Genomic DNA, 11,791 nt, shown 5'->3' with positions numbered 1-11,791 from the left:
TAGCAACATTATGTATAAAAGCAAAAAAAGAAAGAAAGGGAGAGAGAGAGAGAGAGAGAGAGAGAGGAAGGAAGGCAGGAAGGAAGAAAAGGAAGGAAGGAAGGAAGGAAGGAAGGAAGGAAGGAAGGAAGGAAGGAAGGAAGGAAGGAAGGAAGAAAGGAAGGAAGGAAGGAAGGATAACTTTTCAGCAGTAGAATGCCTATAAGTTATAGTACATCACTATGATCAATTATTATGCAGCCCATTTAAATGAGAGTGTTCAATATTTTAAATGAAATAAAGACATTCTCTCACAATAATTTAAAGGGAAAAGCAGAACATGGGATGGTATTACATTATGATCTCAAATATGTAAATATACCATACATATGAAAAGGAAAAAATGATTGAGGTAAATGAGCTAAAATGTTGAGTGTTAGTCTCTGATAAGTAGGTTTTTATCTTTAACTTCTATATTTTTCTAGCCTTTTTACAGTAAACATGTATAATTATTTACATAGTTGACTGTCTTGATGCCAATACAGTATTTAATCAATCCCCCATCAAATAGTCTTCTGCTACTGCAACCAACATTCAAGTGAATATCCTTGTATAAATATTTTTGTGGAGACATGTGAGTATATTTGTAAAATAAATTCCTAGAAGTGACATGTCCTGGGACAAATGAAATGAGCATTTAAAATTTTGATTGATAGTGTTAAATTATCCATCAAATTTGTGCCAATTTATAGTACTGCCAATAATTTACAAGGGTTCCTATTCCTCCATACCCTTGTGAACAAAATAAATAATTGTTTTTTATCTTGGTTAATGAGAATAGATAAAAGTGTATTTATTTTAGCTTTGTTTGCATTTTATAACTGAGATTAATCATCTTTCCATTTGTTTAAAAGACATATTCTTTGTTTCAACTTCCTTATTTAAAAAATGGGGAGACTGACACCAAAGGAGGTAACATATTTAAGGGTACATGGCTAATTAGTGGCTAAATCAAAATTAGCTCCATACTTTACTAAATTTTATTCCTAGACTATTTGCAACCATCATTTTATCTTTAGCTGTGACACAAATTATCACCTGCTCATAAAGTGTTCCAATATACTGTTTTATTATCAAGAACATCAACCTTATCTTCTGAAAAAAAGTTGCAAGAAGTGCCATTTAAAAAGAGCCTTCTAGGGCGGAGCTTGAAGATGGCGACCGAACAGATGGACTTGTTCTGACTCCGGTCCCAGAACAGAAAAAAACAGCATCTGAGTCTCTCAGGGAAAGTTGATTGGCAGCTGAGTGACAGCGGAAATCTAAAGGAAGGAGAAGAAACACCATATAACCAGACATCCTGAAAAAAGAGGCCATGGGGAGACAAAGAAATAGCCCGCACATGAAAGAAAAGCAGGCATCACCAGAAAAGGAAGTAAAGGAGTCAGAGGCAAGCAGCCTACCAGAGCAAGAATTCAGAATAATGATCATAGGATGCTAAAAAGAATGGAAGAGAAATTTGACAATAACCAAGAAGAAATGAGGAAGAACCATGAGGAACTGAAGAAGAACCAAGAGGAATTGAAGAAGAACCAAGAGGAACTGAAGAAGAACCAAGAAGAAATGAAAAATGACATCGCTACCATGAAGAACTCAATAGAAAGCATCAAGAGTAGACTAGATGAAGCAGAGGACCGCATCAGTGAGCTAGAAGACAAGATGGAAAAAAATACCCAATTAGAGCAGCTTCTAGAAAAAAAGATTAAAAAGCAGGAGGAGAGCCTACGGGAGCTTTGGGACAATACAAAACAAAATAATATTCGAATAATAGGGGTTCCAGAAGGAAAGGAAACTGAGGTAGGCATGGAAAAAGTATTTCAAGAAATAATGACAGAAAACTTTCCTGAGATGGAGAAGAAAAAACCCACACAAATCCAAGATGCTCGCAGAGTCCCAAGCAAAATAAATCCCAGAAGACAGACGCCAAGGCACATTATAATTAAATTGGCAAACAACAATGACAAAGTAAGAATCTTAAAAGCAGCCAGAGAGAGACAGAAAGTGACATACAAAGGAACCCCCATCAGACTAGCAACTGATTTCTCAACAGAAACATATCAGGCCAGAAGGGAATGGGATGAAATATACAAAGTCATGCAAAGGAAGGGTCTGAATCCAAGAATACTGTACCCAGCAAAGCTATCAATCAAAATTGAAGGGGAAATCAGGAGCTTCACAGACAAAAAAAGACTGAAGGAATTTATATCCACCAAACCAGCAATGCAAGAAATGCTAAAGGGTCTACTGTAAAAGTAAAAAGAGCCTTCTAACCTAGAGTAACAATGCACACTATTATTTTGATTTTAATGTCTATCAGTCTTACCGATAAAAATAAAACTGGGTCAATCTTGAAAAGATTATGTTACAAAAAATGTTTCAAAGTATAAAGCAATTGAATTGATATGTATTTTAAAAAGAATCGGGGATTGAGGGGCTCTCATTCTAATAAAATTTAAGACATTAAAACTTTTTTTAAAAGAAGGCAGAGGCTTTGCCCTTGCCCAGACAGCTTCACAGGGGAGTTTTACCAAACATTGGATCTAGCAATATATTAAAAAGATCATACACCGTGACCAAGTGGGAGTTATTCCAGGCATGCGAGGTTGGTACAATATTTTCAAATCAACAAATGTGATACAACACATAAACAAATTGAAAGCCAAAAATCAAATGATCATATCAAAAAGTACAGAAAAAGCATACGACAAAAATCAAGCACTCATTTTTAATAAAAACTCTCAGAAAAGTGGAATCATACCTCAACATAATAAAGGCCATACATAATAAACCTACAGTCAATATCATACTCAATGGATGAAAACTAAAAGCATTCCCCCTAAGAACAGGAACATGACAGGGATGTTCACTCTCACTACTCCTGTTCAACATAGTACTGGAAGTCCTAGCCACAGTAATCAGACAAGAAGAAGAAATAAAAGGCATCCAAATTGGAAACGAGGAATTAAACTTTTATTATTTGTAGATGACATAATATTGCACATAGAGAAACTTAAAGACTCCACCAAAAACACTACTAGATTTAATAAACAAATTCGGCAAAGTACCAGGATACAAAAGTAACATCCAGAGATTGCTGGCATTTTTATACACTAATAATGAACCCTCAGAAAGAGAAACTAAACAATCCCATTTACCATTGCAACAACAAAAACAATAAGATACCTGAGAGTAAACTTAGCCAAGGAGGTAAAAAACTTGTAGTCAGAAAACTAGAGGACATTGAAAAAGGAAATAGAGGAAGACGCAAAAAAAAGTGGAAGCATATACCATGTTCATGGATTGGAAAATTAACATAATTAAAATGTCCATACTACCCAGAGCAATCTACAGATTCAAAGAAATCCCTATTAAAATAACAATAGCATATTTAACAGATCTAAAACAAATATTCCAAAAACTTATATGGAAACAGAAAAGACCTTAAATAGCCACAGCAATCTTGAGTAAGAAGAGCAAAGTTGGAGTGATCACAATATCAGATATCAAATTATACTACAAAGACACTGTAATCAAAACAGCATGGTACTGGCATAAGAACAGGCATATAGACCAATGAAACAGAACAGAGACCCCAGAAATTGACTCATGCCAATATGGGCAATGAATATTTGACAAAGGAGGTAAGAGCATACAATACAGTAAAGATAGACTCTTCAATAGTGTTGGGAATATTGTACAGGTATATGAAAAAAATAAATGTAGACCACCAACTTATACCATATACAAGAATAAAGTTAAAATGTATAAAAGACCTAAATGTAAGTTATAAAACCATAAAAATCCTAGAAGAAAACATAGCCAATAAAATCTCAAACATCTCACATAGCAGTATTTTTCACTGATAATCTTCTAGAGCAAGGGAAACAAAGGAAAAAATTAACAAATGGGACTATATCAAACTAAAAAGCTTCTTCACAGCATAAGAAACCATAAAAAAAAAATGAAAAGGGAACCTACTATATGGGCAAACAGATGATAGTTGTCAGAGGGGAGGGAATACTGGATGAGAGAAGGTGAAGGGATTAGCCAAAGAATATATACTATGTGCCTGTCCAGTGTGGCTCAGTGGTTGAGTGTCGACCTATGAATTAGGGGTTAATAGTTTCATTCCAGGTCATGGTACATGCCTAATCTCCAGTGGTCAACATGCAGGAGGCAGCCAATCCATGATTCTCTCTCATCATTGATGTTTCTATCTCTCCCTCTCCCTTCCTATATTTGAAATCAATAAAAAACATTTTTTTAAAAAGAATATATATGCATAACCCATAGACACATACAACAGTGTGGTGAAGACCAGGAGAAGGGGTGATGGAAGCTGGGTGGTGGTAGGCAAAGCGGGAAGGGAATCGGGGACATCTGTAATAGTGTCAACAATAAAAGTAAATATTTTAAAGATCTGAAAGAACATATAAAATAGAGAGGGGATGATGGATAAAGCCAGATCTTTAAGGAGAAAGGAAGTTGGCTCCCTAGCACAAGTAGGGGAATTCACCTATTGCCAGAAGCGAAACACTGACACTGAAACACAGGAGAAGGGGAAAGGAAAGGTAAGTTTGTGCAGGAGACTGGGTGGAAAGGAGGTTGAGAGGTTCTGATTTGATGGTGCTCTTGTCATGTCTCAATGAATTAGGAGGCAAGGTCATCTCCTGAGTATAGAGGGGAGTGTAGTAGGCAACTGACTAGGAACACTTAGAAGGGTTTCTAGGCAGCTGAGTTTAAACATCATGACTTTGCTGTGGTTCCAGTACACAAAGTTATAGAATTTTCTTTCTGAGAAAAAGTTTGGATATCATGGGTTACTGTCAAAAAGTATCTTCTGAGCCCAGCCCAAGTGGCTCAGTTGGTTGAGCATCGTCCTATGCACCAGAAGGTTTCTGGTTAATTCCTGGTCAGGGCACATATGGAGGGCAACTGATTGATATTTCTCACATCAATGTTTCTCTCTCTCCCTTCCTCTCTCTCTAAAATCAATAAAATATATATACTTTTTAAAGTACCTTCTGTAGATTAGTCGGAGCAGAAGACATATTGCCAGGCCTGATGAGTGAAGAGGAGGGTGAAGGCAGCAATTATAGACCACACTTTTGAAAGATTTAGCAGAAAAGATAAAGGAAAAGATAGTACCATGGTATGAAAAAGAAGAAGAGAAAGGACACTTTGCATTTGTTTTTTGGTAGGAGAGACTTTGAGACCTAAAACGATGCTATGTACACACTCTAATGGAGGTAATATAAAGTAGTGTTTAAGAGCACAGGCTCTGGAGCCATCAGTGTCTGGATTCAAATTCTGACTTTGCCACTTACCTTAAAATTAAATAAATTACTTAATTTCTCTGTGTCTGCTTTCACAATTACAAAAGGGGGATGGGGATGGTGGAAATCACAGTACCTTCTTCAGGATTGCTGCAAGTAATAAATGAAATATCCATAGAACACTTATGACTATAATTGGCATATAATAAATGCTTGATAAGTGTTAGATATATTATTATTTAAACAAAAAAATCTCATGCAGGATACTTTTTAGAATATGTTTTTATTGATTTCAGAGAGGAAGGGAGAGAGAGAGAGAGATAGAAACATCTATGATGATAGAGAATCATTGATTGGCTGCTTCCTGCATGACTCTCCCCCACCCCCTCACTGGGAATCAAGCCCTTGATTGGAATAGAACCCAGGACCTTTCAATCCACAGGCCATTGTTCTATCCACTCAACCAAACCAACTAGGGTTACATGCAGGATATTAATGAGCAAGCTTTGGCAAGCTTTTTTCCATATTGTAAAAGTATACACTGAATGGCCAGATTATTATAATATGATCTCTGAACGCATAATAATCTGGCCACTCAGTGTATATCCTATATAATAAAAGGATAATATGCAAATTGTCCCCTCGACTACGAGTTCAACCAGCAGGCAGGCCAGCCAACTGTCCATGTCCCCTCCCCCTGACCAGGCTGGCCAGACCACACCCATGCATGAATTCATGCTCCGGGCCTTATATATATATATTGGATCCAATATATATATATATATATAGAGAGAGAGAGAGAGAGAGAGAGAGAGTGGCCAGATTATTATGCATTCAGAGGTCATAATAATCTGGCCACTCAGTGTACATATGCCTTTTTAAAAGTAGCTTTCAAAATATTATACAAGTATTTTTTGACTAAAGAAAAAACAGAAAATAAAAATAAGCAAAAAGAAGAAAACAAAAACAGTTGAATCTTTATTTTCTATCATCTTTAACATTCTGGTGTATATCATTCCAGACTTTTTTCTACTTATCTAATAATGGTTTTCAAATTGCGTTTTGGTATCTGTGCACACATACAACAGGGAGGCCAGGAAACTACTTCCTCTGTGTTTTGGGGCTTTGTCTCTTTGGCAGCTAGGGTTAATTACCCTAATACATATGCTTGCCTCGTTTTTTTCTTGAGTCTACACACATTCCCGACCAGGGAAGGTCAGACCCACTATTCTCTGCCCCAGCCCTTGCTTCTCGGAACTCCAGCACATGAAAGACCAAGACCCTCCATCTGTCTAAATGGGAAGGAAAGCTCAGACACCTTCCCTGAGGCTCTGGTTCTAGAAATTCCTGCTTTCCAATTCCAGTGTGCAGAATGCAGATCTCCTACTACCGGTAGTATACTGACTGCCATAGAGCCACTATTCTCTTGCTCCTTCAAATGTGGTTTCTGGACCAATGGCATCAGCATCACCCAAGAGCTTGTTAGAAATGCAAATTATGGGGCCCCACTTCAGACCTACTATATCTGAATCTCAAGCTTAACAAGCTCCCCATACATTAAAGTTTGAGCAACATGGGACCATCAGAGGTCCTTTCAATTCTAGGATGAAGATTTCCCTAAATGTTCTTGAACACTAGGAATGTCAAGAACTTGCTGACCAAAAGTCTTATCTTTCATTAGGCCATTATGTTTAATGGAACAGGTTGGGCTATGCCTTCCTCAGGATTCCAGAGCATCCCATTTAATCATTAAACATCTTTATGAGCAAACTAACCAGAGAATGGATGTTCAAATGAACATATCTTTGAACACTACAATATATGTATGTTTCAAAGTTATTTAACAGTGTACTGTGGTTTTATATCTTGCCTTGTAGATCTTTTAGTTCTGGAATATCTGCAGCTAAGCACAATATCTTCACACTGTGCTATATTACTACTGAACTATATACACTTTTCCCCACATGTGGTGCACTTGCTTCAAACAATTCAGTTCAGTACTATTTATTTTAATATCATATTTCCTTTTCTGGTAGTTGTTAATACAGTTATGGAAAAGAGGCATATTGCATAGAAGCCATTGACAGTTCAGTGGGAATTCTGTAAGTTGTGCCTGTGCTCTTTGATGTATTTTCTTTGCTTTACTGCTTTTAAGGCTGGCAGTGTTGTAAATGCGTGCCCCTTATACTTTTGATAGTGTCAATCTAAGTTGGTTTAATCTTTGAAGAGACTCACCGAGCAAGTGCATTCTAGATATCATTCTAAAAAACACATCTCACATAATGAATAACCATTATGTGTAATTACATATTGCTGCTTGGATTTATTTTTTTTATTCCCATTTAGATGGCCATTGTGTTTTAAAGAAAATCACTTTGAATTAAGGCCATGATATTAACATAGAAATTTGGGGTATTGTTTTGCTTTCCCTGATGCTCAAAATCAGGAATAAGTTTGAGGTGAAACCTATATTTGTGTAATTGGCAAATTTTTAAGGCAACTAAGAAATGGAAGGCAGGTGAAGATATAAAACCCTAGAATACTTAAATGTGCTGTAAAACTATTGTATATGTCAATGGATTTTAACAAGTAACTAGAGGCCCAGTGCACAAATTCATACACGGGTGGAGTCCAGCCAGCCTGCCCCGGATCAGGGTTGATTGGGCCAACTGGCAGGACGGGGTGCTGCAGGAGGTCAGCTGGCCCAGCTCCTGATTGGGGAAAGAGGGAATTGGGACCAGGGCCAGCTGGGAGGAGGGGCCATGGGCTAATTGGGGGCAGAGGTAGCTGGGAGGAGGGCCCAAAGGAGGTTGGCTGGCCGGCCCCACCCCGGTTGGCCAACTGCAGTGGACATAATAGTGACCGGTCATTCTAGTCATCCCTGTGTGCCTGTCACTGGCCTTCTCTCTCTCTCTCTCTCTCTCTCTCTCTATATATATATATATATATATATATATATATATGATATAGAGATAGATATAGATATATAGATATATAGATATATAGATATATAGATATATAGATATATATCAATAGATATATAGATATATAGATATATAGATATATAGATATAGATATCGTTTCCTTTTTTATTCCCCATTTACTGTGGCTTTTCAGTTAAAATTTTTGGGGAAAAAGAGGGACAGAAGGAAGTGCCTTGAAAACATCAAGGGGGAGCACAGTATTCTGTTTCTTTCAGAACCTACTTAAAGTTAAAGCAGACAAGTGAGAACAGATAAGCAAAAGAAAAAAAATAACAAGGTACTCTAATGGTCTGCAAAAGGCTTGGATTAAATTGTGGTTCTAGGAAGAGTTGTAAGTTTGTGGCAAAACATGGATTTAGATACATACTTTTGAATTCTGCCTCTTTCAATTAGTTATGTGACACTGGGTGAATAATTTAATTATTTTAAACCTATTTCCTCATCAGTAAAACAAGAATTATAAAAGTGAGCAGTCATACTGTCTGACACATAATAGGCATTCGATAAATATTGTGTTATGAGAGAAGGTTCTGAGAGGTGAAGTAACTTGTCCAAGATTACACAGATAGAACCAGATCCTCAAATTCTAGCATATTAAAATTATTTTGCTGTTTCTTAGTTCTTTAAAGGGAAATATATAAATTATTCGTGGTTCTTGTAGCACATCTCTATAACTCAAGAATATTTGCCCCTGTCCTGACAGAGATCACTATACTAACACAGAACTTTGTTTCCTTGTGACTACAGCAGCATTTCTAAATTATTATATTTGAAGTACTTGTTACATCAATCTGCCTTGTTTGAGGAAGGCTGAATGATCATAAGCTTGGCACTGAAGGACACTGAGATCCAGAAAGTGAAACATTTCTTCTAGATCTTATTGGTCTAAACTGTGCTATGTGGTGAAAGAACCTTTTAAGCAAATATCCCTCTGAAACAAAATCCTGAAACTAATATCCTGGTTACTAAATTAAAGTCTTAGGGTATATGCCAGGGGTCTTCACACAGAAATTTCTTTACCCTTCATTTTAATTCATATACTTCTGTAATTCCCACAAACACTTTTCATTTTTAAAGATTAGTTCAGTACAAATTATTTTGAAATTTTGTTTAATGTGGTCTGGCAGATTGAAAGAAATGAATTGGAATACAAGAGAAATAGGAGGCATCTTAATGGAGTGGAACAGAAACTAGAAGACATGGATATCCTTCGGCATCTCTTCCACTCTGGGCCTTATCCCCTCTCCTCCGATTGTAAAGAGGGCTGGGCTTCAGGGTCTCTAAGATCCCTAGCATTTGTAGCATTCTATGCTTCTAACCCCCCTTCATGCCCCCTCTCACACTGAGGGGTGTCCTATATAATAAAAGCCCAGTGATGGAAATGACAGAACAACCAAAACAACCAGAGACCAGAACGACTGCTGCCCCTCTTCCCGGCTAGACCCGCCCCCCGTGGGGACCCTCCAGCCCTGATAGGGGGCATGGCTGGCCTGCAAACCACCCATGGTCTCTTGCCCCTGCTGGCCCTGTGCCCCAGCGGGGACCCTCACTCCAATCAAGGGCCCCCATCAGGGCAGGCCAGCCAGCCCCCACCCATGCACCAGGCCTCTATCCTATATACCGTATTTTTCGGACCATAAGACGCACTTTTTCCCCCCCAGAAGTGGGGGGAAAAAGTCCCTGCGTCTTATGGTCCAAATATAGCCTACACATATACTTTAAAAAAAAAAAAGTTTTTTTACTTGCCCGGCTCTGTGTGGTCTCTGTGTGCTTGCCCGGCTCTAAAATGGTTCTAAATGCTGCTGTTTACTTTACAGGGTTGATTACATGTGTTTATGACTGTGATGTTGGGTTTTAATGCACATAAAATATTTTAGGACACTATTTGTTTCAGAATCTTTTTTTCTTCATTTCCCTTCTCTAAAAACTGGTGCGTCTTATGGTCCGGAGCGTCTTATGGTCCGAAAAATACGGTAATAAAAGGGTAATATGCAAATTGACCCTAACAGTGAAAGGACCAAAACGACCACTTGATCACTATGAGATGCACTGACCACCTCTAGGTCCCTTTCCCCAGCTGGCAGGCTCCAATCGCCCAATGATGACTGGGGAACCGGGGGTGGGTGGCGGGGGACACAGGTGGCACCAGGCCAAGGCCCCCACTTCACCAGTTGCCCCACACACAGACAGCAACCCACTATAGAGGTGGGGTTGGCAAACAGGCAGAATGGCTGACCTTTTGGTTTCTCTTTCCCCCCCCCCCCAGCAGGTTCAGATCACCTGATGGTGAACAGGGAACTGGGATAGGTGGTGGCAGGGGGCGGGGCTGGCTGTGGGCAGCGGGGGAGATGGCCCTGATTGCAGGCCGGGCCTAGGGACTGTACCTGCATATGAATTTCATGCACTGGGCCTCTAGTTAGAATGTAAAGGGGTGTGTGGGGGGGGGGGGGGGGGATAATTTGTAGAAATAAGTGGGGAAAAATTGAAGGCAGGCAGTTCATCCAGTAGAGTGTGCAAGATGTGGGAAGAGGGGGCAGGAAAACTTGCTAGTAAAATAAAATATTTACTTTGCTAAGGATAGGGTCCAAACAGGCCTGCATCATTAATACCTTTGAAGCTCAACCTTATCCATGTATTGTTGAAAACCTACCAAGAGCTGGGAATGCACCAACAAGACCTCAGATATTAACCACGTTTCCTTTCTCTTAAGTTCAAGTTTGTTTTCATTGAAATGTATTCAGGAAGCTAGACACAGGCTCCTACCTGCTTTGCTAGTGGCATGTGGGGACAAGCAGCTACAGAAAAAAAGTTACTATTTCACTTTTTTCTTCTATTAATTTTCATCGTTTTTGTCACAGAATTTAACTCTTGGTAAAAACCACAGCTCAAAAAGTGTACTATATGTTTTTTACTTGCGTCAATATAAACTCCTAGTCACTGTAAACTTCATCCAGAACAGACAATTTAAATATTGGCCTAATTTGGAAAAACAGACTGGGAAGTTACCAACTATTTGCTTAAAAGTTGACTTTACAAAAGTTGATTTATATTTACCTTAATGTTTTGTCATGTATATAACCCAATCAAGCAACCAAAATGAGTCAGATCCTTAAACATGTTTTTTGAGTTCCAGAGGCAGTTAAGAAACCCAGATCTGGAAGTGCCTCTGGGCAAAGACAAAGGTTACAGCTTGTGGAAGTGGTAATTAGAACCAATTACAACTTGACTTATCTGCTTTGCCATTAAAATGCCTGTCAGACTTCTCATTTTCTAAACAGAGGGGGGTGGGGGGGAGGTACACCTTAGTGGAGGGAGAGAGCCAAAGGGGAAGGGTTTCTAATTCTGCTCACAAACTTAGTGTGTAACCTTAGACAAACACACTGCCTTTTGTGCTTTGCTCACAGTTAACTCTCACACTTGGAGCTGAAAGGGACCACAGGAAATCACCTGGTCCAGTTATTATGACTTTAAGAAATTAAGGCATTATTATAG

The sequence above is a fragment of the Pipistrellus kuhlii genome, unplaced genomic scaffold, assembly GCF_014108245.1.
Source record: "Pipistrellus kuhlii isolate mPipKuh1 unplaced genomic scaffold, mPipKuh1.p scaffold_m20_p_16, whole genome shotgun sequence".
NCBI lineage: Eukaryota > Metazoa > Chordata > Mammalia > Chiroptera > Vespertilionidae > Pipistrellus > Pipistrellus kuhlii.
This window is presented reverse-complemented; position numbering follows the sequence as displayed.